Raw genomic sequence first — 16,796 nt, forward strand, 5'->3', positions numbered from 1 at the left:
CCTCGGTATGTGGGTCCCTTTCGTATCACTGCTCGACGCGGAGAAGTCGCCTACCAGCTGGAGTTGCCCGCCTCCTTGGGCAACGTGCATGATGTGTTCCATGTGTCGCAACTCAAGAAATGTCTCCGAGTGCCATCCGAGCAGGCCAACTCAGAGCAAATTGAAGTTCGCGAAGACTTGACCTATGTGGAGAAGCCAGTGAAAATCCTGGACACCATGGAGCGCAGGACCAGGAACCGTGTAATCCGTTTTTGCAAGGTCCAGTGGAGCAACCACGCCGAAGAAGAAGCTACTTGGGAGCGCGAAGACGAGCTGAAGGCAGCCCATCCCGATCTCTTCGCCAGTTCTTCCAAATCTCGGGGTCGAGATTCCGTTTAAGGGGGGTAGGTTTGTCGCGTCCCAAATCGACTCTAAAATTCATCCTCAAAATTGTGCAAAGAATAATTAAAAATCATGTGAAAGCCTCCAACAATTAAAATGTGCAAAGATAAAAGTCAAATGAGGCTTGGAGGATTTTTGTATATTTCCTAAAAGCCTAAAATGCTTAAATAAATTTTAGTGGAATTTTCAGAGCACAAATAATAATTGAAAAGAAATGAACAAAGTTAAAAAGGTTTATAAAAAGAAAATCCTAAAAGAAGTTCTTTTCCCCCCCCCTTCCTTCTTGGGCCGGCTCGGCCCATTCCCTCCCTCTCTCTCTCTTTCCCCCCCCGGCCCATCGGCTCCCCGCGCGCGCGCGCGCCGCTGACAGGCGGGCCCGCCCGCCACTCTCGCTGACGGGTGGGGCCCACCTGTCATCGCCCTCCTCCCGCCGCGCCCGCCGCCGCGCCCGTGCCCTAGCGCCGCCGCCGCCGCGAATCCCGCCGCTCCCGTCCGCCCCGCGTGCAATCAAGAGGGGGGAATTATTCCCCGCAATCCCCTCCCCCGTTTCCCCCTCTTTCCCCTCTCTCTCTCCCTCGGATTCGCTCGGAATCAATCCCGCATTCCTCGCCGGCGTATTCAATGGAGCCGGGATCTCCGCGACGGATTCCTCCCTCTCCGGCCGCTCTTTCCTTCCCCCGGCGCTATTTAAACGTTGCCCGAGCTCCGCTCTTTCGTTTCCGCCGCTCGCCGCTCGCTCTCGCCGTCGGAATCGTGCTCGCGCCGTGCTCCTCTCTCTCCGCCGTCGCCGTCGACCTTCGGTTCGCCGCCGCCGCCGCTCCGGTCCTCCTCCCGACTCGGCGACCCCTCCTTCGTCTTCGCCGAGTGGTTGCCGACCCCGTCCGCCGCTCCGCTTCGCCCGCCGACCGCCGGAGCACCGTCGTCATCATCTTCCCGAGCCGCGCCGCCGTCTTCCTCCGCTCCGGCCGCCATTCTCGTCGTCGTCGTTGTCCTGGGGTGAGCCGAAGACCGCCGTTCGCCTTCCCCCTTTCCTCCTCTCTCTCGGGTGCCACTCCGCCGCGCCGTTGGTCGCCGGCGGCGACCATCGGGGCGCGGGTGCGCGCCACTCCCGTCGGCCGCGCCGGCGAGGCCGCCCTCGGGCGCGCCCTCGCGGCTGCCAAGTGGGCCCGGCCGTCAGCCGCCCGCGCCCGCGGGTGCGGCTGACGCGCGGGACCCACGGCGCCGACCGCCGCCAGCCGCGTGCGCCCGGTCCACCGTGGACCGAGCGGCTGACGCGTGGGCCCCACTTCCCGTGGACCCGGTCCGCGCGCCCGCCCCTCGGCTGACGCAATAAATAGGATTTTTAATTGAAAATTAAATGAAGAAATTCGTAAATATCCATTTAAAGAGCATATAAACTTCAAATGGCCATATCTTGGCCATTTGAACTCGGAATTGGACCGTTCAAGTCTCTAATTTCTCCTTAAGATGTAAAGAACCCATTTTTGTGCTTTGTTTCTGCTGTTATGTGGAGTTATTTAGTGTTAAAGCCTTTTTCTTTTCCGTTGGTCGTGTAGACGCTGCAGCTTCGGAAGATCCGCTCTTCGTGGAAGTCGAAGCCGTCGATTGGGAAAACGAGCAAGGCAAGACACATCATCTTGATCATATTGAATCCCAGTTTATAAAATTATGTTGATTTAAATTATTGCATTATCGCTTTATTTAAATTCCCGCGTTATCACTGTTTTATTTAGCCATGCCTATTTACCTTTGTTATGACCATATTATTATTGTTATTGTTATTATTATTACCTTGTTCACCCTAGATTAAACAAAACCCCAACTAGTGGACACTCTATTTATGGTTTCACTAGTATGAATTTAGGTAGATGCTTCGCAATTTAATTAGGCAACATTAGGTGGTTTTATAACTATAGACTTTGGGAAATTCTCATATCCTTTGGACACCATGGAATGGTTGGCTTATGTTGGAATTGGACACACACCTCTCTTCCTCTTTCAAAACCCCTAAAACCTGTTTTCGGTGGGGTTTGGGTGCATGCCAGTTGTGGGAAGTAGCACCCCGGCCACTATAAGGATTAAGCTCGGGCCTCTGTTGCAAAGCACTACCGTACTTCCACATGTCTAATGGGTAAGGCTTAGTTTGTGGCTCAGTCTAGTCATAAACAAAAGTACACGGATTGGAGATGGATGAAGTCGGGGGTCGATGGACATTCTCCAGGGCAAATGAAGGCTACACGAGCTGCGGCCCGGTAGTCGAGATGTCAAAAAGCACAGGGTTGGTGCCCTGCTGCGAGGGGCTCAGTTCCGTCTGCCTGTCCCGGGGGTTCCGGCCGTAGGCGGGATTGGGTCGGTACTCTTGTCTAAGGCTAGGATGGGTTGGAAACTATGTCACGTCTTCCGTCTGTATACCGTGGTGGTATGTGGCACGTGGTAACACGTGAGGAAGATGTGTCTTGTGGGTAAAGATGTACACCTCTGATCAGAGTAAATCTATTCGAATAGCCGAGCCCTCGGATATGGGCAAGCCGAGCAATGTACCCAAGTCAGTGTTCTAATTCTTAAAATTTGCTCAACAACTAAAATGTGGAATGGTTGGCCTGGGTTGGCTTAGGACGAGCTGGGACCCAGGGTCGGGTTGCCAGTTCGGTCTGAATCATCATAGGCCTTGGGTTAAGGCAGGTTCGTGAGGGTTCACGGCCTTGATTAATAATATTGTGTAGTTCTAAGATCGTGTTTACAAAATAGCCCTGAGCAACTAAATGTCTTTAAATGCTGTTTACTGCAACCCTAACCCTTTATGTTATAATTCCCTTGTACTCCCTTGCATTTATTCTGCATTCGTGGGTGTGTCTTGTTGAGTACGGTGGTTGTACTCAGTCTTGCTTAATTTTCCCAAGCCCAGATGAGGAGTTCCTTGAAGATGAAGGCTTCGGTGTCTAGCTCGTGCCTGCCGTCAAGCGCCTGTGGTCGTCGCCCTAGTCTTCCGCTGTTTTTCGTTGTCTTTGTGTGCTGGGCCGTTGTTGCCCGTGTAATAATTATATTTACGCTTCCGCTTGTTAAACTCTGAATTGTATCAACTTTTGGTGTACCTTGCCTCCTGGGACAAGGAATAATACACGCACGTCAGGAACGCCTGTTGGGTGATTTCCGGTCGTGACAAAACTTTAAGCAAGCAAACTAACACAACGATCTAAGACAACGACTTAACAAGTCACTCTAGTTCTTCCAAGCATCGGAGGTCGATTGAAGGCTCGTCTTTATCATCTTGAGTTGCTACCCACTCAATCTTGGAATTGTTGCGCTTGGATTCCTCTTCTTCATCACTACTTATGATGATGACCGGAGGATCCGCTTGAGCTGGGGCAACTTCTTTCTCCACCACACGAACCTTTGGCGCCAGTTGATAGCGAGGGACAAATAGAGCTCTCTTCCTTGCGGTAAGACGAATCCTGGCCTTCTGCGGCGGTGCTTCTCCCTTCAATGCGGCTAATTCCTTCTCCAAACGATCCACCTTGTCTTCTAGCTTGCAAATCTTACCACGATTCCGGTCTTCACGATCTTGAGCGGCTAACACAGTCTCCGCACGACTTTCATCCATAGCCCACAACATCTCAACCAAATGCTTCGTGGTAGCATCATTCTCAATTCCTTCAGTCTCAAGGTAACTGCCACGGTCACTTCCCTGGGGTTGGCGAGGATGGTAGCGATACTCAGTGTCGGCCAATTGATCACTGTAGCGATCACGGAGCTCTCCTATGGCGATCCTTGCCACCTCCTGACATGCATGGATGTAGTTTCTTCCTCCAGCTTCAAACATCACTGAGGGGATATCTTCACTATTACTGTTCAAGGTGACTTTGACTCGGCACTTCTCTTCATGACGATCATGAGGAATCTGGGCATAAAAAGGGGCAGTCCCAAATCCAATGACAAAGGACATCGTACGCAACTCCTGGACAAAACCCTCAACACCAAACAGGTACTCAGGCTTGTAACGCGGCATCTAAAGACAAGTGAAAGGAGGGAGTTAAGACCTTTATCCAATTAATAGCACAAGTTTTTGGATTAATTTGAATAAAGTTAGGAAATCAGAGTAAAAAGGTAAGTAAATAAAGTAAACCAAGCTTTGCGAGATAAGTTAAAATAGTTGGAAACGAGGTCACAAATTTTGTAATTTTGAATAACTGGTTTCAAAAGAAATGAAAGAAAATTATAAAATCAACATGCTAAATTTATTTTATTGCAGCAAGATTAAATAAAACAGTATTGTAAAACTTTTGCTGGTAAATGAGCCATTAGTACAGTAATAGATGTACAGTACTAATAACACTGGAATAAATTTTTAATGAGAACCATTAAAAGAGATTATGAAGTGCATGTGCCATTAGTTTGGTTTAATTAAAAGAGAAAGGGAGGAGAACAGTTCTACTTTTCCAATATTTTTACAGGGCTTCTATGGATAACCATTTGGCATAACCTAGGGTCAAAGAGGCTCTGATACCAACTTGTCACGCCCGGAATTTCTATCCAAAATTCCAAACGCTTACATGTGTGTGAACCCTCATCCAGGAATCAGCCGAGGCACACAATAACAAATTGATAATAGAGTACAAATATTACTCTAATTAATAAGCGAATAAAATGTCATTACAGAGGTAGATAGTTCCTCTCAATCAATAAAGATCTAAGCAGCGGAAAATAAATAAACGGCGCAGACGGCTCCACTCCACAGGCAGCTTGACCAAGGCTACACCTAATCCTCCACACCATCAGCCTCATTGTAGAACTCTTCCTCTGATGAATGATTGCAAGGTGAGTATATGACATACTCAGCAAGCCACGCAGCAAATATGCAAGTGCACAGGATAACAAAGGATGGCATAATAGGGTTGCATTTGCAAAAGCAGCATTTAGCAGACATTTGAGAATTTGATAAAACAGTTAAGTAATTAAACAATATTAATCCAACGCTATACAACATACCCTGTTGTATAGGCCCAACCATTCTGAACAACCACCCCGGCTGCAAAGTTCTATCTCCAAACCAGGAATGTACCATTCCAAACCAGGAGCTAATCAAATTATTACCAGTTGTAGCATCTTTTACAATGATGAGAGGTGTGAGACTAATCACGAAAGACATTGTTAGACCCGCCCATAACCGCGGGCACGGCTATTCGAATAGTTTTACTCTGATCAGAGGTGTACCACTGTACCCACAAGACACAACCCCACATCATGTCACCATCTGCCTCAATACCACCACGGTATCTCGGAAAGGAGTTGTGACAATACCCCTCGCATAACACAATCCACTGCAGCGCACCTTCCTGGATCATAATCACCCCCTTATAAACAAGGCATGGACTCCCCAGCGACCCCCGTGGGCTTATCTCCGCCACTTCTCAGTCTGGTGCCCCGCAATGAACCATGCTATACAAAAGATAAAGCCGTTGCCCATGCTGGCTTGTGGTTGGCACGGTTAATGTTTCACAACCGAAACTCGTGAACCGGTCCTTAATTGTCATGAGCACGACCAACAAAACCATGTGCTCACAACCCACCATTACCAGGTTTTAGTTGGCACATTAATTAATTAACTAATCACGATTGACCATCGTGAACTATCATGAAACCATCATTAAATAATAGTGAGTCATTAGTTATCCCGAATGTGTACTAATGTTTCTAAGCAGGGCTAAGCAATTATATCTAATATCTAGTTGAACCAATATAAATAAAGCTCAACTAGTCAAACTGTAATAACCCAAGGTATCAAGGAATAAGGTAATCAAGTACGAAAGGGCCATAACAAAGAATAGGTCAATTCCACCCAATGACATTCAAAAATAGATGCAATAGTTGAATAGAAACAATAGCTTTAAATAGGATCAACATGCTCAAAGGGTTGTTTGGGATCTGTGTGACTTGCCTTGCTGGCCTTGGAACTCTTCAAACTCTTTTTCTGCGAAAACGGACTCTCCGGAAACGACGGAATCTAAGCAGAAAAGAGCAAAATCACCAAAACAACACATAAACAAGCATGAACAGTACATGTGGATATTTTTAAAGTGTAAATCTCAATTTTAGAAAAAATTAGAGACTTGAACCAACTAAATCGGAGCTAAGATGAATTAGTTATGAATTTTTAAAGATTAAATCGGATTAAAACACTTATATCGGTTAAAATTGAATTATGACGCAATAATGAATTATTTTTGAAAAGGAAAAGAAGGATTATTGCGTCAGCGGGCTAGGGTTTGGTGGACCGGGCGCACGGGCGGCGGTTCACACGAACGGACGGCCGAGATCGAACCAATCCAAAACGGACGGCCGAGATCGAACGGTCCACGACCGGCTCACGGCGGACGACCCCGATGACGTCAGCGGTGACGTCACCGACAGCGGCGGCGGCTCGGCGGAGCGGACGGCTCGGGCGGCGCACGCTTGCCGGCGAACGGCGGCACCAGGACGCAAACGGAGGGCACCAGCACGTAGAGGACGACGCGGCGAACACACCGGTGACCAAAACGGCGGCGGAAGAACAACGGACGACGACGACGACGAGGAGGAAACGGCGGAAACCTTCGGGTTGTCGACGGCGACGAAGCTCCGGCGATCTCTGGCAACGGCGAAGGGGCGGACGAGAACGGCGACGCGACGGCGACCACGACGACGGTCTTCCCGAGCGACGGTGACGGCTGAAGCGACGACGGCGCACGGCTGGAGCGGCGGCGGCGACGACAAAGCTAGGGCACACGGCGCTAGAGCTCTTCCGGCGACGAGAGGCGAAGGCGAGGGTGGCGGCGGGTAGTGGAGACACCGAGGGTCCTTTTAAAGGGGCTCGGAGGCGGCGGCAAAGGCCCACGACGGCGGCAACGGCGAAGGAAACTCGCGGCTTGAAGGAAAGAGGTCGATCCGAATCGAACTCGATTCCATGAACTTCCAAACCGATTAAGCCGAAGATTCCAAAGGAGAAAAGGTAGAGGAGATCCCGGAGATTGTTTCCCCTCTTTTGATTCGACCGGAGAAGGAAAGGAACGGCCGGATTTAGAAGGAAACGGCGGCGGCGCGAAACTAGGGTTTCGGCGGCGGCGGCCGAAGGAGGACGAAGGTTCTGACAGGCGGGACCCACCTGTCAGCGACAGCGAGAGGGCGCGCGCGCGGCGGACTGGGCCGAACTGGGCCGAGGAGAGAGAGAGGGGTTTTGGGCCGACTTTCGGCCCAAAGCCAAAAGAGACTTTTTAAAACCTTTTTCAATTTAAATTATTTCTTAAATGCAATTCCATTTATTAAAAATACTTCCTTAGCTCAAATAAATCCCAGAAAAATCTAGGAATTATAGAATTAAGCAAAGTATTTAATGAAATTTTATCTGGGCCCCTTTTATATTGGAATTTATTAATTAAAACTAGATCTTCTCTTCAAGACTTTTAAAATTATTTCTAAAAATTCCATTTAAACAACAATTTATAAATTTTAAAATTTTCAGGGTGTGACACCATGGTTGGATGCATCTTTGCTGTTGGGGACATTTTTGGCATGTTGCTTTGAGTCCTAGTGTCTAAGTTGGATGGTTGCTTTTGCCACATTGTTTTTGGTTGCTGAAAGCTTTCCTTGGATGTTGAGGCGCTCTGTTGCTTTTGTGAACATGTGGAATGTTTGTGTGGCCCAAAGGCATGTTTTTATCTATGTTGGTTATTTGTTATCCTAGTTAAGTGTTTGATACTATCTTGAAGTTGTGGTAAATCGACGTAGTCGATGGCTTCATAGTAGTGTTTCTTGTGATTGCTTGGCTAGTCATCCTCTCGAGCATGTCATCAAGTTTTAAAAATAGTATTTTCTGGATCTAGCTCTCCATTGTGTTTGTTGTTTATGCGGACCTCAAGTTGTGGCCCATGGTGTCTTGTTTGTTTGTGTGATTGTTTGTGTATTGGTTGTCGAGCCTATTGGTTTAGTTCTTTGAGTGAATTCTATGCTAGAAAAGCGTCACGATTATTCTACCTTGGTGGCTAGTGGTGTTTCTCATACGAATGCTCACCTTTGAGTAAAATGTTAACTTGTGATGTTGCAATATTTTGTGTGTTTGAACATGTTTTGCCTTAAGTTTTCTTGCAGCAGCTAAACGAAATATTTTGGTGTACTTTCGGTGTCGCAATAGGTGTTTATTCTAGCAGTGCATGCATGCATGAGTGTGCAAAGGGATAATGCCCCATATTTGGCTATGTCTTATTTTAGAAGAGCCATATTGATTTTTCAGGTCTTTGCCTCTTTTGGGAAGTGGGAAGGAGGTTGGATGGCCTGGCTATGTTCTTTTGGGAGTAAGAAAAATGGTTTTAGTAAGGGACCCGACAAGTTCAATTGTAATAAAAAGTGGAGTGTTTTTGTGGTGCTTTCATGGTTATGGGTGTGGGTATGAGAAAAGTTTGACCTTCTTGAATTAGTTGTTGAAGTGAGTGGGAGTTAGAACTTCGTACAACCTTATTGAAGTTTTGGAGAACTAGAGTTTGGGACCGAGCGTCAACCAAAAGCGACAAAGCAGAACCTCGAAGTTGAGTGTGCCTAAAGCATAGCTTGGGATTCTAATTGTGTCTCTTTCTAGAGTATTTCTGTAATGTTTTTCTTTATATGGGAATCATCGGCGTAAGTAGCAAGTGTTTTTTCCCCGGATGGTATTTTTTCCCCTTTTGTCAACTAGAGGTAAGTGTGTGTGATGCTTTAGGTGTCTATCTCTTTGGACTATTTTGTTTTGAAGGTAGAATTCGGGGACGAATTCCTTAAACAAGGGGAGAATGTAATGCCCTAGAAAAAATAGAATACCGTAGAGGATATATTGGAAGTCCATAAGGTTTTGGTGTTTGAAATTAGAAGAAAAACAATAGTTATTCGCTAGTTGGGCTGGCTTTCAGCCAGCCCAAAGGCCCAGCTGCCACCTCCACACCCCAAAACCCTAGGAGGTCCCCCCCCCTCCCCCTAGCCGTCATTTGGTACCCTGGGGCGCCCACCTCCCCCTCTGGTCGACCTCCCCCATGCCTGCCCTGCTGCAGACCTGGGAAGAAGAAGGGAAGGAGAAGAAAGGGAAAGAAGGAAGCGGAGGAAATCGAGGTGAAGATGGAAATGTGGGGTTTGATTACCCGCCGCCCATGGAGGCCTAGGTATCAATGCATGATCTTTTCCCCCTGTTTTGGTTTTCTATTAGGGTTTAGATCAAGTGTTGGAAGCGAGTAAGTTTGGGGATCCACCGATTTATTCCTCAACCGGGTTTGTTTTGCTGATCTGCCACCCTGCACAGTTCTGCCTTGGCTGCCTTTTCGGCCAACATAATGGGATTTCCTACGAAAAGTCTCTATACAAAAGTTGTAGATAACGTGTAGGTCTATGTTCTGACCAAATGGCATGAGTTTATTTCAAGTGGTTTAGGAGGTATCAATTTCTGAAGTTGGCTGTCTGAATATCGATGCATTTTTCTGTAGTCGAGGTTCATAGGGTTTTTAGAGGATCTTAATGATGGAATCAGAGAATCTTGTATTTACAAAAGTTGTAGCATATGTTGTGATCTACCTCTTATATAAAAATTGTTAGCTTTTATCTTGTTGTTTATTGTCAGAGCTCTTTTGAATGGTTATTGCACAGTTTTCTGGGCAGATGCAGTTCTCTGTTTTGTGCCGTGTTTTAGGCCAGATAAATGGAAGAATTCAATTTTGTTATCTAAATGAAATTTGTAACTCTTGTTCTGTAGATGTAAAAAATGATATATTTTGCTGTGTTATGTGATGTAGAATTGGAGATATCAATTGTTAATCTATGCTGCTTTTATAGGAAGATTATCGGTAATTTGCTTTATGTTGTATGGGGTGGGTTCCCAGCGTAGAAAGTGAATGTGTGATTCTTGAATGATTATATGTGTTGTTTGAGGCTAAGTCGGTGTTTATTCAAGTGATGCCACTTCGGAATGCAACTAGAATTCATCTCGCCATCGGTGAAGGCAAGTAAACGTAGCGGTGGTTTGCTACAGCTTTGACTTGTTATTTGATTCTACCTCCACGTTGAAATTATATATCATCAACCAAGATTATTATATGTTACACATAGGATTTACCTATCTGAATCAAACTTATTGATTTTACAATGTTTATGGTTATACTTTATGCTCTTGGTTATAATAACCTTATATTGATCTCCATCGAAGGAATGTGATTCCAATGTTATACTCTGGAGTTCATACTGCATTTGCATCACACATGCATTGCATTTGAAGTTATGTCGTGAACCTATGGTTGCGACCGTACCGGTACAGCATCGTACATTGTCATAATACGATGCAGCTTCACACCTTGTTGGGTGTGAGGGCAGGAGTACATATCATTGCATTGCATGTGCACATATTGCAGGATGTTATGAAAATTATTGATCGAAGATGTCTTTGAAAAGTGTTTTCTTCTCTGGGATTTGTGGGTATATGGATTTGATTGATGACGGCATGATGTTTTTATTCCTTGGATGTTGAACTTGTCTTTATGTGAATCATAACTTGGTATTTAATTAGCTATATAATAAACCTGTGGCTTAAATAGCTTGTTAAAGCTGTTTGCTTGATGAGATTTATTCTCACCCCCTTATAGTCTTTTCAGGTACTTGCTGTGACGTATTTGCATGAAGGGATGGGATTAGCTACATTGTCGCACGACATGATCTCACTTAGTCATGATTATTGTAATATGTTGATAAGATTACTTAGTCATTGATTAGCTCCTTTTTCAAGTCTATCCCTATATGTCAGTCAATTGTTGTATCATTACCTTAATCTATATGTTGATGCTTCCAAAATGTTTTCTTGTCTAAGGTAGTTGTTGCCGAAATTTGCTTGTTTTGGCACTTATGTGTGGTTGTTTAGTGGCATCCCAGGCTTATGTGGTTTTCTGGGGTGTTACAGCCGCCGCCGCCGTGCGCGCCATCCTCATCATCGTCCTCCTCATCCCCCGCCGCCGCCACCTCCGCGTCACCTACCGCCGCCGCCGTTGCGTGCCATCCTCGTTGTCGTCCTCCTCATCCCCCCTCGTCGGCGCCACCCGCTGCGTGCGCGCCATCCTCGTCATTGTCCTCCTCATCCCCCCTTGTTGGCGGCGCCCGCCGCCGCAGCGTCCTCCCCGGCGCTCCGCCAGCTCCTGCACGCTGCTGCGGCGTCCTCCCCCGCACGCCGCCGCCGACCCGTTTGAGAGAGAGAGGAAGAGTGAGAGAGAGAAGAGAGAGGAAGACAGGATGAGGAGATGACAGGTGGGTCCCCTATTTTTTTTTATAAATAGAGTGCTGACTGGACTGCCACGCATACGCCACGTGGACCAAAACCACCACGGATTGGGTCGAGGGGGTAATTTGTCCGGGTTGCATAGTTGGGGGTGAAGAATGCCCGGTTTTGTGGTTCGGGGGGTAATTCGGACAACCGCGATAGTTTCGGGGGGGTAATTCATACTTTTTCCTTTATGTTAATACACCCCTGCTACTGCTGTTATATGGCCCTGCTTGATGAATTATTGTGGGTTGTTTTAAGTTAATTTGCCCCTGTTGTTGCTGCCCCTGTGGCCTATATTTGCCCCTGCTGCTGCTGCTGCCCCCTGTACTTCTTGTTAAATGGCCAGTGATAAATTGCTCAATAACATTCCATCTATACTTGTCCTTTTCTTAATTTATGGACAAGAACAGATTATCTACACTTGCTCATTTTTTTATTCAAAGTATAAATAAATAGAAGTAATCATTTATAATTAAGCTATGGCCTAATTAATTGTATTCAAAGTGTAAATAAATAGAGGTAATCATTTATAAATATCATATGACCTATTTAAATGGTTGAAAAATCGTAATACATTAAAAATTAAGCAGTTGAGAATAATATATTACAAATTGATCCAAATTGTTCGACCTTCAATACAATACAAATAATTTACATCTTCCATCAAACAACCTATGTCACTGTCTTCCTCACGTACTTTCTCCTCACTATTGTTCCTTCGTTATGATCGTTACGTGAGTACGGCGTGTCCTCCTTTGATAGTACGATGCTCGGGTCAACCGTCACTGCGAACGGAGGTTGCCCCTCAAACAGATCGTAATTTTCGTTAGTCTTATCCTTGACTCCTATGATTTTCCTCTTGCCTAGGAGAACAATGTGGCGTCTTGGCTCATCGGGCCCTTTCCCCTTCTTTGGTTTGCTAGCCATGTCCTTCACGTAAAAAAACTTGCGTTACTTCATTGGCTAGAACGAATGGTTCATCTGAGTATCCAACCTTGTTTAGGTCAACCGTTGTCATCCCGCTATCATCAATCGTTACGCCTCCACCAGTCAGCCTAACCCATTGGCACCGAAACAGAGGGATCTTCAGGGGTCCATACTCTAGTTCCCGTATGTTGTCGATGACACCATAATACGTGTTAGTTGGACCATCGATATGAACACCACTGTTCTGGTTCGTGCTCTTTTTTGTGTTGGGCTCTTGTGTAAAATGTGTATCCATTGATTTCATAACCTTGGAATGTAGTTACAGAGCCAGAGGGTCCCCTAGCCAAGAAGGCTAGTTGTCGGTCAATCGTCTCGTTACCCATGAGGTGTTCTCGCAGCCAAGCGGAGAAAGTATCAATATGATGGCGTGTAATCCAGGCATCAGACTTGCCAATGTTTTCTGAGCGAACAATCGCCAGGTGCTCCTTGATGTAAGGAGCAACCAACGAAGATTGTTGCAAAACCGTGAAATGTGTTTTACGGAATAAATCGTTATCAACAGTTATAATTGCTCTCCATCCAAGTGTGCCCTTTCCCCGTAGTCTCCCCTCATGGATTGATTCGGGTACCCCGATTGGCTAGAGGTCTTCACTAAAATCTACGTAGAACTCAATGACCTCCTCTGTTCCATACCCCTTCGCGATACTTGCTTCCGGACGAGAACGGTTATGAACGTACTTTTTTAGAATGCCCATGTACCTCTCGAAAGGAAACATGTTGTGTAGGTACACAGGACCGAGAATACCGATCTCTTTCACAAGGTGGCATAGAAGATGCGTCATTATATTGAAGAATGACGGTGGAAAGATCAACTCAAAGCTGACAAGGCATTGCACCACGTCCTGTTGAAGGGCGGCTAAACTTTCAGGATCGATGACATTCTGTGAAATTGAGTTCATGAAAGCACAAAGCTTCGTTATTGTTGCCCGGACATTATCAGGAAGGATACTACGAATTGTAACAGGAAGCAGCTGTGTCATAAGCACGTGATAGTCATGAGACTTTAGGTTTGTGAACTTCTTATCCTTCGTGTTTATTATTCTCTTTACATTCGAGGAGTATCCGAACGGTACCTCGATGCTTTCTAGGCATTGAAACATACTCTCCTTCTCTTCCTTGCTCAGGGTGTAGCTCGTCGGGCTCAAGTAATGGCTTCCTTTCTCATTCGGTTCTGGATGAATGCCCTCGCGTTGTTCCATATGCTTCAGATCATTGCGTGCTTCAAGTGTATCTTTCGACTTACAATATATAACTAAGAAGCCCAGCAAGTTTATGCAAAGGTTCTTAGTGAGGTGCATCACGTCGATTGCGTGGCGGACGTCCAAGACCTCCCAATATGGTAGCTCCCAAAAAATAGAGTTCTTCTTCCACATCGCCGCGTGACCATCTTCGCTCTTTGTGGGTTGGCTGCTAGGCCCCTTTCCAAATACTACTTTCAGATCCTTCACCATTTCGAACACTGCTTTCCCGTTGCAATGTTTAGGCTTAGTACAATGGTCTGCCTTCTGTTCGAAGTGCTTGCTTTTTTTCCGTACAGGGTGGTTTGCAGCAAGGAATCGACGATGGCCCATGTAGACAACCTTCCTTCAATGCTTCAGATACGTACTTTCAGTTTCATCCATACAGAGAGTGCAAGCGTTGTACCCCTTGTTTGACTGTCCAGAGGTTACTAAGTGCAGGCCAATCGTTAATAGTAACGAACATCAACGCTTGTAGGTTAAATTGCTCCTGCTTATCCTCATCCCACACGGGGACACCATCTTTCCTCCATAGCACTTTTAGATCTTCTACCAATGGTCTTAGGTACACATCAATATCATTACCAGGTTGCTTCGGGCCATGAATAATAATCGGCATCATGATGTACTTCCGCTTCATGCATAGCTAAGGGGGCAGATTGTAGATGCACATGGTGACTAGCCAGGTGCTATGGCCACTACTCATCTCTCCAAATGGATTCATTCCATCCGTGCTTAAACCAAACCTCACGTTTCGTGCATCCTCACCGAAGTCTTTAAATGTTCTGTCGATATTTCGCCACTGCGACCCGTCAGCGGGGTGTCTCAGCATCCCGTCTTGTTTACGTCCTTCTGCGTGCCACCGCATCATTCTAGCATGTGATTTGTTCCTGAAAAACCGCTTCAGCCTTGGTATTATAGGGAAATACCACATCACCTTAGCATGAATTCTCTTCTTCAAAGGCTGTCTGTCAACTTCACCTGGATCATCTCGTCTTATCTTGTATCGTAGTGCTTTGCAAATAGGGCATGCTTCCAGGTTTTCGTACTCCTCACCGTGATATAGGATACAGTCGTTCGGACACGCGTGTATCTTCTATACTTCCAGACCTAGAGGGCAGACTGCCTTCTTAGCTTCGTACGTACTTTCGGGCAATTCGTTCCCCTCGGGAAGAATGTTCTTTATGAGTTTCAATAACTTGCCGAATGCCTTGTCACTCACACCGTTTTTAGCCTTCCATTGCAAGAATTCCAGGATGGTACCCAACTTTTTGTGGCCCTGATCGCAACCTGGGTACAACGCTGTTCTGTGGTCCGCTAACATGCGCTCCAGTTTCTACACCTCCGTTTCACTTTCGCAGTCCTCCTGTACGTCACGCAATATTTGACCAAGTTCATCAGCACCTTCATTACCTTCAACATCCAGCTCCTCCTCGCCCATTGTGTTTTCTTCAAATCCGCCATACTAAGCCCAGTCCGGAATGTTATCATCTTCTACTTCATCTTCTGCCATTGCAAACCCAACATCTTCGTGCGAGGTCCAACAGTTGTAGCTACACATGAACCCCCACTGAAACAGGTGGGCATGAATAGTTCGTGCGGTGGAATACTCCTTCTGGTTTTTGCACTTGTTGCATGGACAGCTTATAAAACCGTTATGCTTGTTATCATTGGCCACACCCAAAAAATAATGCACGCCGTCAATAAACTCTTTCGACTGCCGGTCTGCATACATCCATTGCCGATCCATCTACATGAAATGCATATAAATCGTAAATATAAAAAATCCAAGATTGACGAACTAATTAAATAATCATACAATAACTGAATATAATTATTCATACAATCATTTTTATTAAATCCATTATACATATTATTCATGTTTTAATTACATTGTAAACAAATATTCAATATGTTGTTATTATTTTAATTTTAAATTAACTTAGTTTCATAATTAACCATCCATACAAAAATATATGTAATTATTCAAACAAGTATTTATAAAATTCTAAATAAACATATTGCATATATTTTTTATTCCCTACACACACTTTTCTCTCTCATCAACTTCCATCACATTTTCTAGAGGGAAAAATGTGTAAAAAAATAGGTCTAAATGTAAATGCTAAGCAAAAAATAGAGGAGGATGAAGTTGCTAACCTTTTGGAGACCTCAAATTTGTATATTAACATCAAAAAAATTCTATTAAAATTTTGGCAGCACCTCCCTCCTCAAAGCTTAATTTTGAAGCAATGGCTTGGGTAGGAGGTGGAAGAAGGGGTATATAAAGTCGTGCAACTTTAGTCCCGGTTGGTAACACCTACCGGGACTAAAGAATTTAGTCCTAGTTAGTATCCCCAACCGGGACTAAAGAGACGATCTTTAGTACCGGGACTAAAGTTCCCCAGCCCCCCAACAGGGGACTGACATGCCCTGTCAGGGGCCGACCGGGACTAATATAAAGAACCGGGACTGTTGTGGAAATCGCCCGACCCTCTAAAGATGTAACATACCCAAATTCTAGACATTAAAAATTTCCTGTCAAAATAGTTGGAAGCTAACTTTTCCATTTTTGAGAGCCAAAAATTTCCATTTTTAACCTAGGTGTGGTCAATCTAACTTAAACCTAAGTAAAATTTGAGAACAAATTAAAACCTTTGCATCTCTAACCTAGGATAAAAATGTAAACCTATGTGTAAGCATGCATACCCTCATAGGACATGTTTAGACTTGAGTCCTTCATATGCATTTGGATTTTTTATTTGCATTTCATAATAGGTCTCATGAATATAATTACAATCTAGACAAACAACTAAACCATTAGAGCTTAGTGCTAACTAATGGAAAATAATACATAGGGACCATAATACACCTTAAAATATATCAACAAGGCTAAT

The 16,796-nt window shown here is 45.2% G+C and overlaps 1 long non-coding RNA gene and 1 pseudogene across 1 annotated transcript; one reads left to right on the forward strand and one right to left on the reverse strand.

The window, feature by feature from the left end:
- The first annotated feature begins 9,359 nt into the window (after nt 1-9,359).
- On the forward strand, nt 9,360-11,226 carry LOC107278310 (uncharacterized). Its single transcript, XR_001545876.3, has 2 exons — nt 9,360-9,539; nt 11,007-11,226. It is a non-coding gene; the product is annotated as an uncharacterized lncRNA (long non-coding RNA).
- Nucleotides 11,227-12,775: 1,549 nt separating this feature from the next.
- LOC136356628 (uncharacterized) lies at nt 12,776-14,833 on the reverse strand (annotated as a pseudogene).
- Nucleotides 14,834-16,796: the final 1,963 nt, after the last annotated feature.

The sequence above is a fragment of the Oryza sativa genome, chromosome 5, assembly GCF_034140825.1.
Source record: "Oryza sativa Japonica Group chromosome 5, ASM3414082v1".
Lineage (NCBI taxonomy): Eukaryota > Viridiplantae > Streptophyta > Magnoliopsida > Poales > Poaceae > Oryza > Oryza sativa.